The sequence below is a fragment of the Rhinatrema bivittatum genome, chromosome 2 (genome assembly GCF_901001135.1).
Source record: "Rhinatrema bivittatum chromosome 2, aRhiBiv1.1, whole genome shotgun sequence".
Taxonomy (NCBI): domain Eukaryota; kingdom Metazoa; phylum Chordata; class Amphibia; order Gymnophiona; family Rhinatrematidae; genus Rhinatrema; species Rhinatrema bivittatum.
The window spans coordinates 595,290,363-595,315,010 of NC_042616.1; the positions used below are offsets into that span (position 1 = coordinate 595,290,363).

At 46.7% G+C, this 24,648-nt stretch overlaps 1 long non-coding RNA gene across 1 annotated transcript; it reads left to right on the top strand.

Annotated features, from left to right (window-relative positions):
* Positions 1-25: 25 nt before the first annotated feature.
* On the top strand, positions 26-24,036 carry LOC115085275. The gene is made up of 2 exons (XR_003854775.1): positions 26-510; positions 20,425-24,036. It is a non-coding gene; the product is annotated as an uncharacterized LOC115085275 (long non-coding RNA).
* Positions 24,037-24,648: the final 612 nt, after the last annotated feature.

Genomic DNA, 24,648 nt, shown 5'->3' on the forward strand with positions numbered 1-24,648 from the left:
TGGGAGGATGCGTCGAAGGCGTCACATCCATCGTAGCCCCTTTGTCGGAAGAAGGCGGAGACTGCATGTGACTGCTCCTGAGTAGACTGGGGACAGTCTTTTTTTTTTTTTTTTTACTGCTTGTTGGGGGACGGAGTTTGCGAAGGAGGGAGATTGAAAAAGCGTTTGGCTACTTAAAGTGTGGTCTTGTATTTCCAGGGGCGTTTTGTTCCCTGCCTCTAGTTTGTGGTGCCCCTAGTCTTGTTTTCCCCCTAAAGCTTCTTTCCTGCCCCTGCTTCCACCCTCCTCCTACGTCCTAGCCCATAGCTTCTATCGCAGCGCTACTCTTGTACGGGTAAGGTATCCCTTTTTTCGCCGCGGCGCATGCGGTTTGCTGATAAACCGTGTGGCGTTAAGACAACATAGCCCTCCTGAGATTCAGAATACCGTGCACTTCAAATAGTTGATCAGTAAACCAGGTAGACCACAGGAGGAAGAGGAGAGGCACGACACCGCTGAAGAAGTGGCCAGGTAAGAAAGCATGGGCCCGGGTGGTGAAGGAAGGAGGGAACAAGAAGAGGCTTCGAGATTTTTATTTTTTGAGGGGGAGGGGAAAACAGGGAATGGGAGATTGGTGGGTGGGTAGGGATTCTGGAATTGAAGGGTATTAGTAAAGGTTAGAGCAGCTGGTGAGCGTGAGTGGGTGTAGGAGAAGGGAGTGAGAAAGAGGGGAAGGTTGGATCTTAGAAAAGTATGGCATGAAGATGAAAAGTGGTAATAGGCTGGGTAAGAGAGAGAAGAAGGGCTGGAGGCAGGGGAGGGCTGAGCAATGGAAAGAAATGGGGCTGGTGAGGAGATGAAAGCATAAACATGGTTTGGGGAGATATTTATTTTATTTATTTATTTAGAATTTTTATATACCGAAATTCTTGTTGGGAAACAAGAATTTCCCAAAACATTTTCCCAAAAAATTTCCCAAAAAAAAGATATGGGAGTAGTACCCTCCCCCATCCCCCTGAAATTGTTTGGGCTTGTGCTGTGTCAAGTCCTTCTTCCACCAGTATGCCCCTCTATCCCTTACTCCCCTCTAAACTGAGCAAATTGTCATGCTTTCAAGTTTGTTCAATCCTCTTGGCACACCAAACCAATTTTCATGATTCTCCCCTGCCCCCCCCCCCCCCCCCTTTCCACCAGCAGAAGGAAATTGGTGCCTTTTACCAGTGTGCACCTCATTAGAAACATAGAAATGACGGCAGAAGAAGACCAAACGGCCCATCCAGTCTGCCCAGCAAGCTACGCACTCTATCCATTTTTTCCCCTTTTTTTCTCTCCCACCTGTTACTATTGGCTTCCAGTACCCTCCAGCCCTAATCAATTAGGGGTAGCAACCACTGTAACAAGCAGGCCACACCCTTACCCCATACTCTTACCCCTGTTTTTATTTTATTTTTTATTTTATTTTTTTTGAGATAGCAGCCCTCCATCCTTCCGCTCCGTGAAGGTGGAACACCAACTACTGGCCACTGGCATCCCGCTCCGTGAATGCCTCTGTGGCTACTGCCGCTCCGTGCAGTGTTTGAATGCCTCTGTGGCAACTGCCTCTCATTCTGACCAATTTGACATTTGAACTTGCAGAACCAGCAGGTCATGCATGATTAATGACCCCACACATTTGAATATCAAAATGAAGTTGGCAATGGGGTCACATACAGGTAAGAAAGTTCTGGGACTTAAGGTTTCTCAAGAGTCTGACAACGATGGCGTCAGTCCAGTCCTAGATGGCAATAGGAGTCCCACAGCATCTTTTCCTCTGCCTAAGAAGGTTCACAAACTAGTGACCCGGGAGTGGGAGACTCCAGCTTGAAGGTGGGCAGAGCTATGGCGAAACTGTACCCGTTATTGTCTGATGTTTTGGATTTACTGAAGATTCCAAAGGTGGACACCACGGTCTCAGCAGTCACGAAAAAGACCATTATCCCGGTTGCTGGGGCAGCTGCCCTTAAGGATAGGCAGGACCGCAAGCTGGAGATCCATCTTAGAGACCTGGTGGCAGAAGGATAACTAATGGGACAATGTGATGCTAGGGTTCAAATTATATTGAAATGATAGGATGGATCAAATTGGTGGAGGGGTGGCACTATATATTAAAGAGAGCATTGAGTCAAATAGGATAAAATTTCTGCAGGTAATAAAATGCAATGTTGAATATTTATGGATAGAAATTCCAGGTGAAAAGGGGAATAAAATAGTAGTGGAGGTTGTCTTAACATCCACCTGGCCAGAATGTACTAACAGACAATGAAATGCTAAAAGAAATTAAGGAACCTAACAAAATCAGCAGCACTGTAATAATGTCTCATGTATTCTGGACCTGTCCCCCCTATACAGCGCTTTTGGCGCAAAGTGGCGGATTACATGGCTGATTTGATAGATGTTGCTTTTCCAGTCACTCCTCTCTGGCTGTTATTTGGGTGTATATCCCCGATTCGGATACTAGATCCTGGCTCGCGCATGCTTTTACGCAAAACTTGTCTTGTGGGAGAAAAAGGTGATCCTCTCAGTTTGGCGGTCTCCTGACAGCCCGTCCTTTTGGATCTGGAGAAATTGTTTTCATGGAATGATGACCATGGAATCCCTGGCTTCCCGGACCACCCCGCGCTACAGGCGACGTTTTCTGACGGTGTGGCAGGATTATCTTCAATCTCTCCCACATCATGCGCGCAGCCTTGTAGTGAATGACTAATCTCTATGCTTTGTGTATTATTTGGGTGGAACTATTGCTATGGCAGATAGTGGCTTCCTGTTTGTTTCTACTGTGATTATGTTCTGAGGAGGGCTCAGGACCCTGCCCTCCTTAGTGTTGTATTACTATAGTTGTACTAAAAAATTAATAAAAAATGTTTAAACATTAAAAAAAAGTCAGGGCCCTCTTGGTTGCTGTTTGAATCCAGTTCTCAATTACCCCTTGCCGATGAAGCAGAGAGCAATGTTGGAGTTGCATCAAAGTGTCAGGCTTATTGGTTAAGGTTAGTAACCGCCACATCAGTAAGTTTACCCCATGCTTATGTTTCCCCAGACCGTAAAAGTTGGGGCCCTCTGTTGCTATTCGAATCCAATTCCCCTTTTCTGCCTGCCATTGAAGCAGAGAGCCATGATGAACTTGCATCAGAAGTATGAAGGCTTATTGGTTAAGAGTAGTAACCACTGCACCTACAAGTTACTCCCATGCATTCTTTACTTCATTTTCATCCTCTAGCCTTTAGGGATCCCCAGTGTTTATCCTATGCCCCTTTGAATTCTTTCACTGTTCTCGTCTTCACCATCTCCTCCAGAAGGGCATTCCAGGTATCCACCACCCTCTCCGTGAAGAAATATTTCCTGAGTCGTTCTCTCTGGAGTTTCATTTTGTTATCCCTAGTTCATCTTCCCAGTACTTGGTCTTCCTTCTCCATCATCCTTTCTCCCTTCATCCTCTCCCTCAGCTCCTAGCTCTCTTCTGCACCCTCCTGGATGTTCCCTATCTTGTCCTCCCAGATCTTTCACTGACCCTGAAAGGCAAGAGTATTGTCCTGTGCCTCTCCTAAGCATTCACATCCCCTCCTCACTCCCCCCAACATTCACCATCTTTTTGCATTTCATTCAACCACTTCTCTCCTCACCGTCTTTCAGTATTCACTCCCCCTTCCCTTCCCACAAATCATTCTTACCTGACTGGAGTTCTGGGTGGCTCCCTACTCTGCTGTCAGCTGAGTCTCAGGACCCTGCAGCAAGGACATCTTAAGCCTTGGGCCATTACTGTCCAAGCAAACAGCACAGCAGGGAAGCACGGTACTCCAAATAGCAGGTGGGGGGTGGACAGGACCTGGAACAGGATGCAGAGACTCTTCATTCCTGCTGGCTCTCTGCTCTTGCCCCTCTTCCAGTTGTCCTCTGTGCTGTCTAGTTGTCATGAAGATTTCAGAGCATTGCAGTACAGGAAGAACTTTCCCAAGGCACACTACTGATTGGGTAAATAAAAGATGGGGGAGGAAATAGACTGAGGAACGAGAGAGTAACAGAAAATGGGAGGGCTTGGCAAGGTGTGAGAGAACAGGGAGCTAGAAAGCTGGTTGGTAGATGAGATGGAAAAGAGGAAGAACATGAAATCTGGCTATAAGTGGCAGAGAAACAGACCAGAAAGGAATGATCAGTGTAATATTTTTGCAGTGTAACAAAGGATTTGACATGTAACTTCAGGGTGGTTATGTGTGAGGGTATTCTAAGATCAGTTTTGCAGAAAGGGTTGAGTGGTAGCATCTCTAGACAGAAGTATTTTGAAGGGAGGGGTAAGCCAAAGTGTTTTTTTCCATGCATCATTCCCATCTCCACATTGCGACCCCTGCCTTTAAGAATTATAACTCTTCCCATTTACAACTCTGCTTTCATGTCGTGTAGCCAGATGGACTCAGAACAAGTGGTATAGTGTGCTCGTGCTAGCAGTTGGAGACTGATCTGACGTCAGCACGGGTACATATACCCCCACAGGAAGTGAAGCTCTTCAGTAATTTCCGTCTCCAAAGCAGTTTGGAGAGCCTGCACGCTCGCTGAGCGTGTTTCCAATCTACTTTCTATTTTCTACTTCTACTTACTAAACTTCTACAGAACATCGAGCCCTGCACTCCTGCGGTGATACCATTTGGTCCCTCCCCCAGTTGAGTTTCACGAGGTGATTTCCGTGATCCCTCGGAGGTTTAGGCCTCGGTCCAGTGGCCGAATCGCGGCAGGGACCAAGCCCCCCGAGCAGGAAAGGCTTGGGTTGAGCTGAGGCGCCTCGGTCCCGGCGTGGACTTGGGAGGCAGCGGGTGCATTCCTCAAGCGCGGCGGTGAAGGTATTTCCCCTCTCCCTCTGCAGCCGGAGACCGCCTGGGTTTCAGCCGGGAAGCGCCGAGGATCAGGTAAGGCGCACAACTTTTACTTTGGTCTCCGAAGTTCGAGGATCGGCGGCGTTTCCTGTATGCGGCACGCCGCGGAGGTCGCCATTTTGTTGGCCTTGTTCAGGTATTGAGCGCCCATGATAGGCGCCTGTATTGAGCGCATATTGTGTTTAGCGTATATGGCTGACCGCATATTATTGAGCGCATATTGTGTTTAGCGTATATGGCTGACCGCATATTATTGAGCGCATATTGTGTTTAGCGTATATAGCTGCTGCTTATTATTGAGCGCATATTGTGTTTAGCGTATATAGCTGCTGCTTATTATTGAGCGCATATTGTATTAAGCATATGTAGCTGTCGCTTATTATTGAGCACATATTATATTGAGCGCCTGTTGTATTAAGCGCATATTGCTGCCGCATATTATTTAGCGCAATGGAACAATCGAATGCCCCAGTGTCCCCGGCGGCGGCGCCTCCTGATTCTGGCGTGAAAGCTCTCAGCCTCTGCTCAGCATGCCAGCGAGGAGCCACGCACAGCGAGGAGCCAGACTCCCTTTGTGCCCAATGTGAGGAGGCAGTGGGAGCCTCGGGCCAGGACCAGTCTCAACAGAGGTTTGCTGACAGTTCCCCAGGGGCCACCCCAGATCTCGCAGGCAGTCTCGAACAACCTGGAATCCCTGGGGACCTGGTACCCCGACGACTTGAGACCACCTCCATTTCCTGGGTGGATCTCTTTAAGGGGATCCGTGCCTTTGTACAGATGCAATCAGCTTCCCGTCCAGGCCCTGCTGTTACCGTGGCTGCTGCTCCTGTTGCTGCTCCAGCGGATCCTGCCCCTGGACCTTCGCGCTCTTAACGTGGGCGAGCGCACCCGCCTCCAGGCAGTCCAGTTCAGGTGGACCCTGATGTCTCGGAGACCGAATCGGAACCCTCCGAGGAGGGGGAACTTCCCTCGGGGATGGAGCCATATCGAACCATGAGGCGGTTCTTTCCCAAGGAAGATCTCTCCGACCTAATATCTCAGTGCCTGGTGGAGTTGGATATTTCAGGGCCCAGCACTACGGTGCCGTCTACACAGAACCCTCTGCTGGAAGGTCTTCGTCCTACAGCCCGCCATTTTCCCTTCTTGCAAGCCGCACAGCAACTGATAGATCTGGAATGGGCTGCACCAGCGGCCTCATTCAAAGGGGGCGGGGCCTGATAGGCATGTACCCCCTGGATCCGGCTATCAAGGAGATGCTGGCGTGCCCTCAGGTGGACGCCTTGGTTAGCGCGGTGGTCAAGCGCACTACCATTCCAGTTGAGGGGGGGCGGCCCTCAAGGAACCTCACGACCGGCGACTGGACGCCATCCTGAAACAGACATTTGAGGTGGCAGCCCTGTCTTTGCGAATTGTAACCTGCTGCACAGTGGTGACGCGTTCCTGTTTGTCACAGGTCAGGAACAATGCTCCGGCGGCAGACATGGAGTCCGCTCTCTCGTTCCTCACGGATGCTGCATCAGACCTCGTCCGTACAACAGCCAAGGGGATCTCATCTTCTGTGGCTGCCAGGAGGCAGCTCTGGATATGGAATTGGGCAGCAGATGCTCCTTCGAAGACACGCCTCACCAGAATGCCCTTTAGGGGTTCTTTCCTGTTCGGCAGCGACCTTGATAAACTGGTCAGCACATGAGGTGCCTCTCCTATACCTCGACTGCCGGAAGACAGGTTCAAAAGGAACCAGCGAGCCTTTCCTAGGCCTTCCAGAGGCAGAAGCTCCCAACGCTTCATTCCCTATAGGGGTCGCTGTCAGGCACCCCGACCTCAGGCCAGGAACCAGTCCCTTCGGCCCAAGCAGCAGAAGAGGGGAGCCGGCTCGGGTTCAGGCCCCGGCCGCGCCTCCCAATGAGATTCAGCCGATCCATCTGGGGGACGGGGCCATAGGGGGCAGGTTAACCCTCTTCTACCCCAGATGGGTCGAGATTACGTCGGACCAGTGGGTCCTCGCCATCATCCGAGAGGGTTACTTTCTGGACTTCCATCATCTACCTCCGGACAGGTTTGTGGAATCTTCATGTCTGATCCACAAGAAGGCCGCATTGGAAGCTACCTTGGCGAGGCTCCTGTCCGTGAGGATCCACATGAAAGCCATAATCCCGGTACCTGCAAGGGAAATGAATTCTGGGCATTATTCCATTTATTTCATGGTACCCAAGAAAGAGGGCACTTTCCGGCCCGTATTGGACCTCAAGTCAGTTAATCGATACTTACGGGTCCCGAGGTTTCGCATGGAAACTCTGCGCTCAGTCAAGAACGCAGTACAGCCAGGAGAATTCCTCACGGCCTTGGATTTATCAGAAGCCTACCTGCATATCCCGATTCACCAGGATCATCAGCGCTACCTACGCTTCAAGGTGCTGGGACGCCACTTCCAGTTCCGGGCGTTGCCCTTCTGGCTGGCCACGTCACTGCGGACCTTCACAAAGGTGATCGTAGTGGTAGCAGCGGCGCTCAGACGGGAAGGAATCCTTGTCCATCCCTACCTAGACGATTGGCTGATCAGGGCGAAATCGCGAGAGGAGAGCCATCGGGCAACCAACAGTGATCGCCCTCCTGGAAAGCCTGGGATGGGTAGTCAACCTAAACAAGAGTTGCCTACAGTCTTCCCAATCTCTGGAATATCTGGGAGTCCAGTTCGACACCCAGGCAGACACAGTCAGTCTCACCACCAAGAGAAGATTAAAACTTCAGACGCGTCTTCGGTCCTTGATAGGAGCCAGTCGGCCCACAGCTTGGGATTACCTGCAGGTTCTCGGTCTCATGGCATCCACCCTGGAAGTGGTACCCTGGGCAAGGGCCCATATGAGACCTCTACAACGCTCCCTGCTCTCTCGATGGAGCCCCCGCTTTCGGCATTACTCCATGCATCTTCCTCTACCAGCCAGAGTGCGGACTCGGCTACGGTGGTGGTTGCAGTCCAACCACACGAGCAGGGGGTCAAAGATGTCTTCCCCCACGTGGACTCTGCTCACCACAGATGCCAGCCTGAGCAGATGGGGGGCACACTGCGAAGAACTCACCGCCCAAGGACGGTGGAGCAGGGAAGAGTCAGGGTGGAACATCAACAGACTAGAGGCACGGGCAGTCCGGTTAGCCTGCCTGCGATTTGCTCACAGACTGAGGAACAGAGCAGTCAGAGTGATGTCAGACAACGCCACCACGGTGGCATACATCAATCGACAGGGCGGAACCAGGAGCCAACAGGTGTCCCTCGAGAGCCCTGCTGATGGCTTGGGCAGAGGTGAATCTTCAGAACATCTCTGCCGTCCACATTGCCAGAAGGGACAACACCACGGCAGACTTTCTCAGCAGAGAAAGCCTAAGTCCGGGGGAATGGCAGCTGTCCCCCACAGCCTTCCAGATGATTGTGGATCACTGGGGGATTCCGGACATGGACTTGCTAGCGGACAGGTCCAATGCTCAAGTACCCAGATACTTCAGCCGCAACTGAGATCCATTCTCTCAAGGGATCGACGCCCTGGTTCAGCCATGGCCTCCAGGGGCCCTGCTATACGCCTTTCCTCCGTGGCCCCTGCTGGGCACCCTTATCCACATGATTCAGAAGTACCGGGGCCTAGTTCTTCTAGTGGCACCAGACTGGCCAAGAAGACCCTGGTACGCGGACATGAGAAGACTACTGGCAGGGGAGCCCCTTCCCCTGCCTCCACTCAGGGACCTGCTACGTCAAGGTCCCATCCTTCACGAGGATCCAGCTCAATTCTCTCTTACGGTCTGGCCATTGAGAGGGCTAGGCTGAAGAAAAGAGGTTACTTGGAGCCAGTGATAGATACACTCCTCCGAGCTCGCAAGTTTTCCACATCCCTCACCTACGTAAGGATCTGGAGAGTGTTTGAAGCCTGGTGCGACACTCATGGCACCAATCCACATGCGACTACTATCCCTATTGTTTTGGATTTCCTGCAGGATGGACTTCAGAAGGGTCTCTCCCTCAGCTCCATCAAGGTTCAGGTGGCTGCGCTGTCTTGCTATGGTCCCAGGAGGGATGGCAAGACCATTGCCACGCATCCAGATCTTTCTCGCTTCCAGAAAGGAGTCAAGCACGTTCGTCCGCCACTGAAGTGGCCAGTGCCTTTTGTGGAACCTCAATATTGTTTTGGATTTCCTCATGGGATCCACCTTCAGACCCCTTCGGGGCCTGTCTCTCCGTTCTCTCACTTTGAAGATGGTGTTCTTGCTGGCTGTATGTTCAGCACGCCACATTTCGGAACTACAAGCACTGTCTTGCCGTGATCCCTTCCTCAGGATCACTCCTGAGGCTATCCATCTTCGTACAGTTCCATCCTTCTTGCCTAAGGTAGTCTCACAATTTCACCTCAACCAGACCATATCTTTGCCAACCACGGCAGGTCTGAAGATGGGCGTTTGCTACGCCATCATGACATTGGCAGATTGCTGCCCAGATGTCTGGAAATGACAGAAACAGTACGAAAGACTGACCATCTGTTCGTTCTTCACAGCGGGAAGAAACAAGGTGAAGCGGCCTCTCGGCCCACTATCGCCCGCTGGATTAAAGAAGTCATCAGAGCAGCCTACGTAGAGGCCGGGAAGTCACCGCCTCTACAAGTCAAGGCCCATTCTACCAGAGCCCAAGCAGCATCTTGGGCAGAATCTAGGATGCTGTCGCCTGCAGAAATATGTAAAGCGGCGACATGGTCCTCCCTCCATACCTTCTCCAGGTTTTACCGTCTGGATGTCCAGGCCAGGGAGGATACAGCATTTGCGAGGGCAGTCTTACACGGTCCTCAGGCAGCCTCCCGCCCAGTCCGGGAGTAAAGCTTTTGTACATCCCACTTGTTCTGAGTCCATCTGGCTACACGACAGGAAATGTGGAGATTACTTACCTGATAATCTCGTTTTCCTTAGTGTAGACAGATGGACTCAGCATCCCGCCCACCTGCCTGTAGTCCTTGGGTTCACCGATTCAAGGTAAGTCTTATCGCTTCTTACATGAGTGCGTCCACTCTGCCAGTTGTCAACACCTTCCGGTTGGGAATGCTGGCGGTCTCCAGCTACTATCAATTGGTCAGGGGAATCCTGTTTTCACTATTTTTCTTGATCGTCAGTACACACATACCCATAACAGCTTTTGCAAGAAAGATTACTGAAGAGCTTCACTTCCTGTGGGGGTATATGTACCCGTGCTGACGTCGGATCAGTCTCCAACTGCTAGCACGAGCACACTATACCACTTGTTCTGAGTCCATCTATCTACACTAAGGAAAACGAGATTATCAGGTAAGTAATCTCCACATTACCAAAAAAAAAAATTCAAATTCTGGTTTCATTTTATAGACAGCAATACAAATTTCCTCCACTAAAACCATAAAAACATGACAGCAAAAAAAAAAAAAATCGTATGGCCTACCTAATTGCCCATCTTCCCAATTCATTTAACTTTATAATTCCCATCCCTACCTTAGAGAGCCCATGCTTTCTTAAACTCAGATATTGTTTTTGTCTCTGCCAGCTCCATTGGAAGACTGTTCCTTGTATCAATTACCCTCTCTGTAAAGACATTTTTCCTAAGATTACTCCCAAGCCTACCTCCATTCACCTTCATCCCATGACCCCTCGTTCTAGAGCCTCCTTTTACTGCCAAGCATATTGTGATGCAACATGAAAGCCTGCCAAAAAGACTAGGAAGCCTTATAGAAAATATGTCATAAAGACAGCAATGACCCTTCCTATGAAAAGCCAGAATTGTAAAATTACACTAGGCCCTAGAACACCAATACACTTTTTATTGGCAAAAAAAGAACAAGCTGGACTGCTACAGATCCCTACAAAGAAACTAAACACTGTAAAATCCCTCTCTTCTGTCAGATTTATTTATTTATTTACTTTTATATACCGCGGCTCGTTGGCAAACATCACCTCGGTTTACAATGAACATTAAGTGAGCAACAGGCTTTACAATCCAACATATTTAAGAAAGGATACAATAGCTGATAACATTCAAAATATATTATAATAAAACCAAACCAAACTAAACTTAGCTAGGGTGTATAGTACTGGGGATCAACTTAAAGGAACATTATTAACAGTACAGAAATTTCTTTAGGTCCATATTAGTCATATTGCAGGAAGTTAGGACATCAAAATGTGTTTAGCGTAACTGATTGGAATGGGAAGAAAGTATTATATACATTTCATAAAATAATTTAATATGAAGAGTAAAGGTTCATAAATTGTAGGCTCGTTTAAACAGGTATGTTTTTAAATTCTGTTTAAATTTCTTGTGGCAGGGCTCCAAGCGCAGATCAGTAGGTAATTTGTTCCATTTGTTAATACCAACTATCGTAAATGTTCGTTCTCTTGTTGTGACATATTTTATTTGTTTAAGCGGCGGAGTCTTTAGCTTAGCCAGGTGCATTTTTCTAATTGGTCTGTCCGAAGTATGGAACGTAAAGAATTCAGAAGACCAATGCATATCTTGGCTATATAATGTTTTGTGTATGAGAGTATGAGATGCAGAATAAGGAGCTACAAATTAGAAATAGAAACATGCAGAAAAAATTTGAACTGGAAGCACCAAGAAGCATACTTATTTTTTTTATTTCTAAGCATTTGATATTCTGCTTTTTCCTAAAGGTGGGCCCAAGGCAGGTCATATAAAGTAACAAGGCACGGAGTACATAAGTAATAGATGCACACAGATATGATAAGCAGATTTTACTCAACACATAATTAAACCCTGGAATTCCTTTTGGGATCCTGCCAGGTACTTATGACCTAGGTAGGCCACTATTGGAAACAGAATACTGGGTTCAATTGAACTTTTGAGCTGACCCAGTATGACAAATCTTATGCTCTAGTAAATATTTAAGAAGGCATGTATTCGTTTCTTGCATTTCTTACATATACAAATAAGTGTTCCAGGTGACATTGGGTATAAATTACATAAATATAGTTAAGGATTAAGTTAAACTTGGGAATGTATGAATTCTGGACATCCTGAAACTCCCATGGATTAGCAGGTGCAATGCACTGGCCATGAAGTTTCTCTCTTTAAGAAACTCAAACGCCACCCCCTCTCTCTTTCCTCCCATTCCCCCCTCCCCCAAGCAGATTCTCACGCCAACGTTTTTGATCCCCCTTAAATTAGGTTCCCTAGAACCAGGCCCCAGCACTCAGGCAGGCCTATCCCCATAAGTAGGTTATGCACCTCTACCAGCAGATAGAGACAGAGTAAAAGCTGACGACATGGATATATAGCCCTGCCCCAGCATCAGCCTACCAGTATTCTTGTCTCCAGCGAATGGTGGACATGCACTTCACTTGTAATGTTAAAAAAAAAAAAAAAAAGTGTGGACGTGTCTAATGCGCACACATGGCTGAGCGAATATTGTGCGTGTAGCTCTGCACGTGCCTGGCCGCATATCTGACTTAGTAGTTGAGTGCATATTTGTGTGTTTTCTACGTGTAACTGAGTTTGTGCTTGAGTGCATATCATAGTGCAGCGTGTAGCTACCGGCAGCATGGCACCTACATGAAAGAAGTTCATGTGCTTAGCCATCATGCTTCGTGCCTTACAATGGCGATACAGCCGGAGCTTTCTATGAACCTGTATTGGCACTGCCTGGATGCTTGAGGTGCTTTGCCTCCTACTACTATTGCCAATGCTGGTCCATCCCCTCAGTTTGAGGGGAGTGGATCTGGAGGTGACACAACAAGTAACCCCTTTTTCAGGTGATCCACCAGCAGAGTCTTCTTCAGGAGATGCTCACTCTAGGTATGGACCCATCCTCCTCTTCCTGACTGGAATTTTTTCCAGTAACTACTGCCAGCATTTACTAGTGATAGTTTTTTCTCCTCTGTCTGTTTACCTCTGTAATGGGAACTGCATGGGGCCAGCAGGACTTGTGAGCCTACGGAGCCCAGTGCAGTTTCAGTTGCAGAGGGGAAAGCAGCAGCAGCAGATAAGCGCTGTTCTAACTCCCCCTGCTGGTGTGAGGATATCCTGCAGGCCAGCTTTTGTAGGGGGAAAAAGAAATTGAAGATTGCTGCGAAACATCAGAGGTACAGCTTATGGCACACTGGTTGGGAAACACTGATCTATATGACACTGATGATGATATGGGTTGCTCCCCTCGAGGAAGAGGAAATGCACTTGGATTTAGAGCTGCGTGGCACTCTTCTCAATTTTCTTTCCTAGGGATGCGTTGCCAAGTCTGATGTCTGTCTCTGAAGACGTTTGAGGTGGCTGGGAGTGACTCTACTTGTGTGTAGAAAAAGGACTCCATATTGGGCACCCTACGTGAGGCGTTATGTTTCCTTCCCCTCCTGGCTGTGATTAATCTTGAATAATTGATCGTGAATGGAGTGCACCAGGGCCAGATTTAAAGAGGAGTGTGCCTTGGCAGGTTTATTTCCTTTAGATTTGCAGAGGAGAGCAGTTGTGATTCCCAAAAGTGGATGCGCTGGTATGTTCTGTTACTAAATGAACCATCGCTCTGGTGGAAGGAGGGGCAGCTCTAACGTTGGCTCAGGATAGGAAGATTGAAGCTATCCTTAACAAGCCTTGGGCCCATAGTGATGAACTTGCAGATTGCCTCTCTTGTTCCTTGGTTATTAGAGCTAGTCTTGGTCTCTCTCTCTCTAGGAGCCTGATTGAGCCTGGCTGGATAGTAGAGCAGTAATGGAACCGGGAACCACCTCCTAAGCTTGTAGGCTGTGACCTTGTTTAGTGATATCTGCTTGACAGGAGCTGTGGCTGCAAAATTGGTTGGCAGACACCATTTCTAAATCCAGTCTCACAAGATTACCCTTTCAGGGTTCTTTTTTTTTTTTTTCCTAGTGTGTAGCCAGATGGACTCAGGACCAGTGGGTTATATGCTCTTCTAGCAGATGGGAGACTGAGTCAGATTTCAAAGCTGACATCACCCTAGATATACCCCTGCAGTGACCTCAGCTCCTCAGTATCTCTCCATCTCCTAGCAGATGCATACACAATCCCACACACTAGCACAGTGTTAGGAAAATTACAGCAAGAAGACAAAATTACCTTAAAGAAGATCGAGCCCCACTTTCCTGCAGTGATACCTAAGGGTCCCTCCCCCAGTTGAGAATTCCTGAGGTGATTTCCGATATCCCTCAGAGGTGTGCCTTGGTCTGGTAACCGGTTCCTGGCGTGGACTTAGCCCCCAAAGTGGCTGAAAGGCAGCGGGTGGATAACCGAGCACAGCAGTGAAGGTATATCCCTCTCCCCCCACAGCTGGAGACCGCCCAGCACACGATCGGAAAGTGCAGAGACCAGGTAAGCAGAAAACTTTAAATTCGCGTCTCCGGTCTCCAGAGCTCGGATTTCCATACTGATTCCTCCTTTCTGCCAGCAAGGTTAAAAAGGGAGCACCGATCAGGTAGAGCAGCCTTGATGTGGTGCAAGGGTCATAAGAACATAAGAAATTGCCATGCTGGGTCAGACCAAGGGTCCATCAAGCCCAGCATCCTGTTTCCAACAGAGGCCAAACCAGGTCACAAGAACCTGGCAATTATCCAAACATCAAGAAGATCCCATGCTACTGATGCAATTAATAGCAGTGGCTATTACCTAAGTAAACTTGATTAATAGCAGTTAATGGACTTCTCCTCCAAGAACTTATCCAAACCTTTTTTGAACTCAGCTTCACTAACTGCACTAACCACATCCTCTGGCAACAAATTCCAGCCCTTAATTGTGCATGGAGTGAAAGAATTTTCTCCTATTAGTCTTAAATGTGCCACTTGCTAACTTCATGGAATGCCTCCTGGTCCTTCTATTATCCAAAAGTATAAATAACCGATTTCACATCTACTTGTTCAAGACCTCTATAATATCCCCCCTCAGCCATCTCTTCTCCAAGCTGAACAGCCCTAACCTCTTCAGCCTTTCCTCATAGGGGAGCTGTTCCATTCCCTTTATCATTTTGGTGGCCCTTCTCTGTACCTTCTCCATCACAACTATATTATTCTTGAGATGGGGCAACCAGAATTATACACAGTATTCAAGGTGCGGTCTCACCATGGAGCAATACAGAGGCATTATGACATTTTCTGTTTTATTAACCATTCCCTTCCTAATAATTCATAACCAGCAGCTCTGAGTAGAGGGGGACCTGTTGCTGAGGCAAGGATGGGGCAGCAGGGGCTGCCTTAAATAGGACCCAAGGGCAGTGTCCACAACCTGGGCTGTGGGATGTTTTCCTGCCACGGCCTCTTTAAATCTGCCTAGCAGCAGCAGAGGCCAGCGTCGTGGTGGCGGCAGGATTGGCTCCTCAGTGCGCTGGAGGGAGGTGACTGCAGCAGCTCGGGGGGGGGGGGCTGCGTGGGGGGACCCAGACCGGCTCGGGGGGTGAGTGTGGCCGGGTGTGAGGCTCCATGGCTGGCCACTGCAACAGGATATTTGGAACCCCCAAGCCTCCATTAACCTTGGTCTGAAACAAGACAGATGTAGCCACTCATGGAGGTCTTTTTCTCCAAATAAGAGCAAACATTTTCCTTTGCCAGTTTTTAAGTACAGCCTCTGAAATAAAACAGGGAATTGTTTGAAATAGCATAATTTAGGTAATGTAATCATTTTTATGGCTGCGATTCTCCCAGCTATGATAGTGTTTATTCCAGATTTCCAAATCCTTTTATATATGCTGGATAAGCGGCCTGTACTTAAGGCGAAAGAGTGCCGTGGATTTTTATACCAGTGTTATATGCACTTCACACTTAAAGTGGCACTCTTCCCCGATAATGTCGTCAAAACTAACTTCTTGTATGGCAAGGCTCTGGCTTGTGCCTGTCTCCTATGGGAGCTTTCAGATGCCCTCCTCATGAGTCTACAGCACTTAGTCTCTGTTTTTAAGAGGTTCTTCAACAAGCCTGGTCAATTGGCCACTATGGACTCTGTCCTGCAACTGCACCATGGTACCCAGTCTCTAGTGGAATACGCCATAGAGTTCCAGACCCTGGCCACTGAACTTGATTGGATGGAGGATTGCCTCCAGGATCAAGGATGAACTGGTGGCACAGGAATTACTGGAGTCTCTGGAGGGGCACATAGGCCTGGCAGGGAGGATAGACCGTTATCTGCAACAACGGACCAGGGAGGTCCACCCTCATAGAGCATCATGCTGGCTCCTTGTTTCTAGAGACCGTTATCACCAGCAGCTCCTGCTCCATCCTCCTCTGTGCGCTCGAACTAACTCATGAAGCTTGGCCACAGCTGTCTTGCACCCCAGGAGAGACTCTGCCAGCTAGGCCTGTACCTGTTTTGTGCAGGCACAGGTCAACTGCTTACCCAATGTCCAGTCAAGCCAGGACATCCAAGCCTAGGATCTGGTGGGGAGATGATCCTAGGCTTCACAACTCCTGCTCCCCTATTGACCCTTCCAGTGACAGTTACCATGGACAATCAGGATTTCTCCACCCTAGCACTGTTGAACTACGGTGCTGAGGAAAACTTCATGATAAAGGAATTGGTAGACCATATATGGATTCCCACTGTTAAAGGGCAGTCTCCTTTCATTATCACTTCCATCTATGGGGATCCTTTGCCTGGCCAGATCACTCTGGCCACAGCACCATTAACCATATGCATCAGCCTGCTCCATAAGGAATGGATAGTCTTCCATGTCATTCCCCAAGCTGTCCACCTAGTTGTGTGGGGCTTCCCTGGCTCCAGCAGCATTCGCCACAATTCGAGTGGGCCACACTGCAACTAACCCACTCAGGTCAGAAAAGGCACGATTCATGCCTAGAATGTGTGGAACCCCTGCTCTGGTTATTCTTGGCCACCACACTCCCAGGTATTCTGCTTAAATACAGCGACCTTCAAGGATATATTCTCCAAAAAGAAGGCTGAAACATTACCACCCCATAAGGGAGTATGACTGTGGAATACTCCCTATGGTAGTTTGGTATCAGCTGCTGCCTGTCACCAAACCCCCATGGGGTAGGATCTACCCTTTGTCTCTCCCTAAGACCAAAGCTATGTCGGGCCAGTTTCTTCTTTGTGGCCAAAAAAATGGGTCACTCCGGCCCTGTATCGACTACTGTGACCTAAACACCATCATGAAAAAGGATCAGTATCCTTTACCGTTAATGTCCGAACTCTTCAACCTGTTCCAAAGGACTAGGATCTTTACAAAATTAGGATCCTATAATTTGATCTGGATTAAAGCTGGAGAAAAATGGAAAACAGCATTCAATACACGTGATGAACATTATGAATATTTATTGATGCCTTTCAGGCTGTTCAACGCCCCGGACATCTTCCTAAAAATGATGAATGAAATCTTCCGGGATGCACTCTGTCTGCGTGATCCTTTAAATACCGACCACCCTTCCAAACCAACCTCCTCCAACAAGAACTTGGAAAACAACTATCAAATCTCGACCTCTCTAATATAAACAATACGATCAATTCCTGGTTCCAAATTATGGAAGACACCGCAAATACTATAACCCCTGAGAAATTTAAAAAGCTAAAAAATCACAGAGAGCAACAAAACCCATGGTTCACCCCTCAACTAAAAAACATGAAATCTAACCTTAGGAAATGTGAAAAAGAATGGGAAAAAGACAAGAATCCCACGTCGCTGCAGAGATATCGCACGCATTTAGCCACTTACAAAAAAATTATTCTGAATACTAAACGTGACTACTACAGTCAAAAGATCAAAAACTCCTCTAATAACGCCAAATCCCTTTACAACATAGTTAACAACCTCATCTCTGAAAACATCACCCCCAACACAACCGAATCCAAAAATTTAAGCCAAGACTTAGCTACATTCTTCAAGAACAAAGTATCCAAAATAACAGATGCCTTCAACAACTCCCCGATTGATGAAAACCAAACTTCCACATCAAATACAACACAGTGGTCCAACTTTGAACCTATATCCTCCATGGAAACAGAAAAAATGCTTAGAAAAATAAACCCAGCTCGCCATGACCTAGACACCATCCCCACACGAGAGCTAAAGGAAATCGCCCATTCCATAGCCCCAACAGTAGCAGCAATTATCAACAAATCTCTCGAAGATTTGTTGATACTAGCAAAGTTAAAAATCGCAACAATCAGACCAATTCTGAAAAGAAAGGACCTCAACCCAGACGACCTGAACAACTAGCATCTACTTGCGAAAATGACTGAGAGAGTGTTCCTAAAACAACTCAATGAACACCTCAAGAGCTACAAAATACTACACCCCACCCAACACGGCTTTAGGAAAAACCTCAGCACGGAAACTCTATTGCTCAACTTATCCAACAATATACTAAGAGGATTTGATAACAAAATAGGTCACATACTAATCCTTCTTGACCTCTCTGCTGCATTTGACACAGTTGACCACAAAAAGCTAATTTCTAGTCTAACAAACATAGGGCTCTCAGGCAAAACTCTTGACTGGTTCACTTCTTTTTTAAAAGACAGATACTTCAAAGTCTCCATAAACAACAACACATCAGAAGCCATCCCCCTTGAAACAGGAATACCACAAGGGTCCGCTCTTTCGGCCATACTCTTTAACATTTACCTACTTCCCCTATGCCAACTCCTATCAAGCCTAGGAGTAATTTACTATATGTATGCTGACGACATACAACTCCTCATTCCAATTACATCCACCACCGAAGATGCACTGAGACTAGCCGCCTCTCACCTCGTTTCAATCAAAAATATGCTAAATCACCTAAAACTATGTCTTAACATGAGCAAAACTGAATGCATACTAATAGAAAATACTCAGGATCCAAAACCAACCCATCCTTCCTAATAGACAACATCCACATACAACTTAAAGACAACGTAAAAAACCTCGGTATTTGGATAGACAACGAGCTATCCTACAAAAAACACATCTCAACAAAAACTAAGGAAGGATTCCACAAACTCCGAATACTTAAACACCTAAAACCAATGCTCCACCACCAAGACTTCAGAACAGTCCTATAATCTCTCATCTTCACCAGCCTCGACTACTGCAATTCTCTCCTGATAGGTTTACCGAAAGTGACCTTTAAAGCCACTCCAATTACTTCAGAACGCCGCAGCGAGAGTCCTTACCAGTAAAAAGAAGTCAGAACACATCACGCCCGTACTCAACAGTCTACACTGGCTTCCAGTTGAAAAAAGAATTGAGTTTAAAATGCTAACAGTCCTACACAATGCTATTTACAAAACAGATAACACAGCCCTTCACAATGTCATTCACATACATAGATCGCAAACTACGACTAGAAATACCATCACTCCCATTAGCCAAGCTATCCACCACAAGGAACAGAGCCATATCCATCGCCGGCCCGAAATTATGGAACTCACTACCAGAGCACTTGAGCTCACAAAGCAATATTAAGTCATTTAAAAAAGAGCTCAAAACATGGATATTCGGCCAAACAGTCAAAGACTGTATCGGTTAATCATACACAACATAACAGACCCAATGCATAACCTTATCTGATATGCAATGGAACTACTGAGACTATGACTCAGAATGTTTGAAGCTATAAATTATTTGGTTGATCACAGTTACACCCTGTTATAATCGTTTGACGTTCTTTTGCTTGTATTAAGTGTGTTGAATATTCGTCTGGGTCTAATTTCACTGCTAAATGTAATATGTTGTTGTACTTGTAAACTGGAGTGAAGGCTGCTAGCTATACCTCGGTATATAAAAACTTATAAATAAATAAAATAAATACAAAGAGATTTTATATTTAGCAACGTGTGTAGCAGATTGCTTATAACATATCAATTGTAACTGGCTTACTGTAGCGTGTTGCAAATAAAAAATGAAGAACATTAAATTTGACTCGGGTGCTATCCTAATGTAGGAAAGAAATTTTAAGACAAAAATATAATGTGCAAGCTAGCACAAACAATAAAAAGGTAAAGGTTAAAAATCCCCAATTGGTACGGCAAATCTCAAAGTAGTGCCGCTAATTTAATTAAAATAAAATTGTGACGCCAGACCAAAATATTAATCGTAGTATTGACTATTACACTACTATATCATATATGTGTGAATGTAAATAATCTAGTCGATTGGCGGAAAAAAGTATGTGTGATCAGTGAAACATATTTAATACTATTAAGCGTGTGAGGCTAGTATCGCTACTTGTAAAGAAACCCATTGTGTATAAATCACTTGTTTGAAAATATAAAAATATATAAATATATGAAAAGAAGCAACAGACAATGAATATCGGGTGCAGTGCATTTTCAGATCTGAGTGTTGTTCAAATAATAGCAGCGGGAGATGGCTTTGCATCGTGGGATTAAACATATTTAATCTTAAAGTTGAGCAATTAATAAGTTGAAAATCCTAAACTATACATGTAAAAACATGAATATATAAAAAAACACAATTGATAAACTATAGTTAGAAATTATAGCGGACTCCTGATTAAAACCAGTGTCAGGATAATTGAGCTTACCTTCTACCCTGGGTGGAGTTTTCACATAACTCTCATGTCTGTGCCGCTTCAGGGTCCTCACCTTTTCAGCTGGTCTACGGGAAGCAACCTGTACCACCTTTACCTCTTCCAGTGGCTGTACCCTCGCTGATGGCCCAGTTATATGTACAGGAACTCCAGAACCTATGGTTTACACCAAAATCCTGATTGAAAAGGTGGCTGAGAAGGCCAAGAAAACCACAGATGCACACAGAAGACCTGCTCCACAATTTAAGTCCAGTGAGAAGGTCTGGCTGAGCGCCCACCACATATGTTTAAGAGTGCCCTCTATGTGCCTCACCCCTTGAATCTGTGACTTACCAGCTGAAACTGCCACCTCCTCTGGGTATACATAATGTTTTCCATGTATCACTATTAAAGCCACTGATACTCACCTGGCCTTCTAGGACCACTCCAGAACCCCTGGAACTGTGCCATGAGGACAACACCATCTATGAAGTAGATAAGATCCTAAATTCTCAGCGCAGAGGCAAGAAGATGGAATATCTCCTTTCCTGGATGGGATATGGCCCACAGGAGAACTCTTGGCAACCTGCTTCAAACATTCTGGATCCTAGTTTGCTAAAAAACCTCCATGCTTTCCATCCCAAGAAACCCACTTCCTCAGGGAGGAGGCATAAGAAGGGGGCTTCTGTTGCATTTAGTGGTTCACAGCCTCGAGCCTGATGCTGCCAAATCCCCAAGCCACGGTGCCACGTTCGGGTAGGCCCAATGCTGTAGGCAGCAGGACACCAGTCACTCTCTCCGGGGCCACTCCGAGGTGCGTACATGCTGAACTGCTGCAAATTTAAAGGTCCCATGGCAGGAAATCCTCTCCAGTGCCTCCTGATGACATCTCAGATTTTGCCCTATTTAAGGGCCTTCCCCCCTGCATTCCACTACTTCGGTAGAGTATGTTGCCTCAGAATGTTCCTGGTCTTTATTCCTGTGGTCCTGTGTCTTCTGTGTCACCATCTGCCTGCCTGCCTTCCTATCCATCCCATCTTCCCTCTGATTATGACTTTGGCCTGATTGCTCTCACCTTTGTCTGAACACTGCCTCCCACTGACAATAGCCTGCCTCTTACCCTTGCCTGAACTCTGCCTGCCACTAACCACTACCTGACAATTGGCCATGTCCGAACGCTGCCTGCTTTGACCATGCCAGTACCCAGCCTGCCTTGCACCCTGGCATGTGACCTGACCATTTCTCTGGACATCCAGCTCGTCAGCAGAGGCCCCTTCCTAAGACCTTCCAGCCCTGGCACCCGAGGGATCAATCTAAGGGGAATGAGGACTGGCATAGGTGAAGCTCCAGTTGGGCCTTTGCTACAACCAGCTCTGCCAGCCAACGGTGGGGACCTTCAGAGTTCCTCCCTGCAAGTTGCACCAACTCCACCTCGGCCCAAGGGTCCATGCTTGCAATAGATTACCAAGGCCATTGAGTTGGTGGATGCCACCTCTCTCCAGGCCATGCTGGGTCTTGGGCAGCGGCTCCAGGAATAGCAATGGTTTCTGTGCCTCCTGGAGGCTTCCATGGAATGACTCACCTCTCGACGGGATGCAGTCTCAGCATCTATACTTGTATAGCCATCAGTGGCACCACCCGCATCTGTGGCACTGAGTCACCCCATTCCGCATCTCCCAGCTCCACCCGGGCACGCCAGGGATCTGAAACAGTGCTGTGGATTTTTAAACCAGTGCTATATGCACTTCACACTTCAAGCAGCACTCTTACTGGACAACGTCATCAACACTACCTTTATATTCTCCCTCTTGGATGGCAAGGCTCTGGCCTGGGCCTTTCCCCTATGGGAGCATTTGTATTCCCTACTTATGAGTCTACAGCACTTCATCTTCACTTTTAAGAGGGTCTTTGACAAGCCCACTTGGCTGGACACTATATTTGTATACAGTTGTTTTATGTTTTATTTGCAGAAATTGAAAGATACCCCAGATGGATTTAATAGTCCATCCTGATGCAGCTCTCTGCAAAACACTGACCATGTTGGGGGACTGAGTCTGTTTTTAATTTGAAACTTCTGTGTGGACAGGTTGAAAAAATTGTAAAAGATTTACCTGCTTGTGGTAGTACCCATTTTCCTGGAAGAGTCCCCTGGCTAGGCTGAAGAAGCAGGCAGGCAGATAAAATAAATGGAAAAAAATAAAAGTAAAAAGAGAAAAGAAGCAAAATAAATTCAAATAAAAAGAAGATGGGTACAGGAAGTTGGAGGGGGACTGCAGCAAGCTCCCCTGCATGGAACAGGACCCTCAGCCCTTCTGGAGTCTTAGTAATGCACTGGGGCACAGGGGAAAGATAGGATAGCAGCAAGGATCCTTGGGATAACCCCTGCTGCTGAGATGGGAGAGGGTCCTGGAAAGAGAGAGAAAACTTGAGAGGTAAGCCCATGCAGCCCCTGGGGAAAACCTATTTAAATTGAATGTTTGGGGCAAGGATTGATGTTGGGGTGCCCAGTGCTAGCCTCCATTACAGGTGCAAGAGTATTGGGAAAGTTTTTATGGCCAGGGAACAGCTCTTTTGCTGAGACTCCAGTCTAAGCAGGAATCCATACAGGGTTTTGACTGCAACCCTCTGTATTCCTTGTAATAGGCTCAAAGGCACGAGGGTTAGCCTTGTGGCTTTTACAGTGAGCTGCCCAGTGAAGGGACAATAAACTTAAGAGGCCCAGCCCCTAGGAGCTTGATTTGAGACAATGCTGCAAATCTAAAAAATGTTAGAAATAGAAGCAGCTAATACCTCTGCCATGTCATTGGGACAGCTGAGAATGGCAGTGCCAGGGAAGCAAGGTTTTAAAAGCAACACTACTAGGGTGACATCAGCAAAGTAGGGATTTGCTCCCTGAGGATAAAGGGTCTGCACATGGGGACTTTGGAAGAGAGCAGGAGAGTTTTTGGAGAAGACAGAAGCCTGATAACTAGCTCTGTCTTCCTCTAAAGACTTGTTGTGGAGCCAGCCTGCACCAGAGGGGAACAGCTACAAGAACTAGTAGTACTGTTGTTACTGTGCTCATGAGATTTGGAAGCTGAAGGCGAGAAAAAAAAGTTTGATTCTAGATTCCAGAGTGTCACCTGTCCTCTGGAAGGTAAAGACAAAAGGGACAGAGTAGTTAATGGTAATAAAGCTGAACAGGAATGCGGTCTAATAGAATCTGTACTAGTTTGAGGGGATTGTGAAGATTTAAAGTTGAAAAAGAGAATGCTGTCCCTGAAATTAATGGCAGGGAATTTTTTATCATTTGTTTTTCTTAATTAGATATAATCTGTTCCAACAAGCCACCAGACACCCACACTAGAAAGACTTTAGCTTGTGGAAGATACTGGGTGCCAAGGTGGTAGTATTGATTATTGATTTCTTACAGATAGGTAGTAGGTACCCGTCCTGGAGGTGGACAGCGACACAGAAAGGCCTGACATGAGTGACCACAGGAGCCATCACTAGCAGAGACATGGCTGTGCATGAGACCATCGCACAGCAATAGATGGAGCTCGGACCAAGACCTCAGGACCACAGAAGCGTGTGACACAAATCTGAGGGATACAACTTAGGTCTAGCTAGACTAATAAAATCACTGAGCTTAGTAAGAAAGTGACAGCAAAGACAGACAACTCAGAAAAAGACAAACAAATACAGCCAAGCAAGACAAAGATACTTAGAAGAGGGACACTCTTTTTTTTGTTTCAGCAGAGCCTGGAACAGAAAATATAACCAACAAAGACTCAATTTCTTAAAATACAATTTGAAGTTTGGATACAAGTTTGGGACACAGCTAGAGTAAATTAAAAGTGATACTTATCTGACACTGAGTTGAATCCAGCTTGAGGTTCTACAAGAAAGTGAATAAAGTTAATAATATTGGTTTAGTACTGCTATACATAAAAGAACATTTTTAAAGCATTTATATTCTAGATATTTAATTGTTGATTTCTGTAAGAAAAAGAGGATAACTATTGAGAGAACTTACATATTTGTTATTGTTTATTGCAATTCCTAATCCTTTTCTTTTTAGAAAAATAAAATGTTAATCCTTTTATCTTGGGAATTGTTTATTACAGAGTTTCTCCAGATAACACCCTTCCTTTGGATGAATATCCTAACTTTATCCCTCCTTCCCCTCCCTACCCCCCTTGGGACTTTGCTGGGTAGGTTTAGGGCCCCATTTCAGCTCAGGAGACCTAGTAAAGAAGGCATCAAACAGTACACCTTGTGAGGGTTCAGCTAGAGACCTTATGGCACAGAA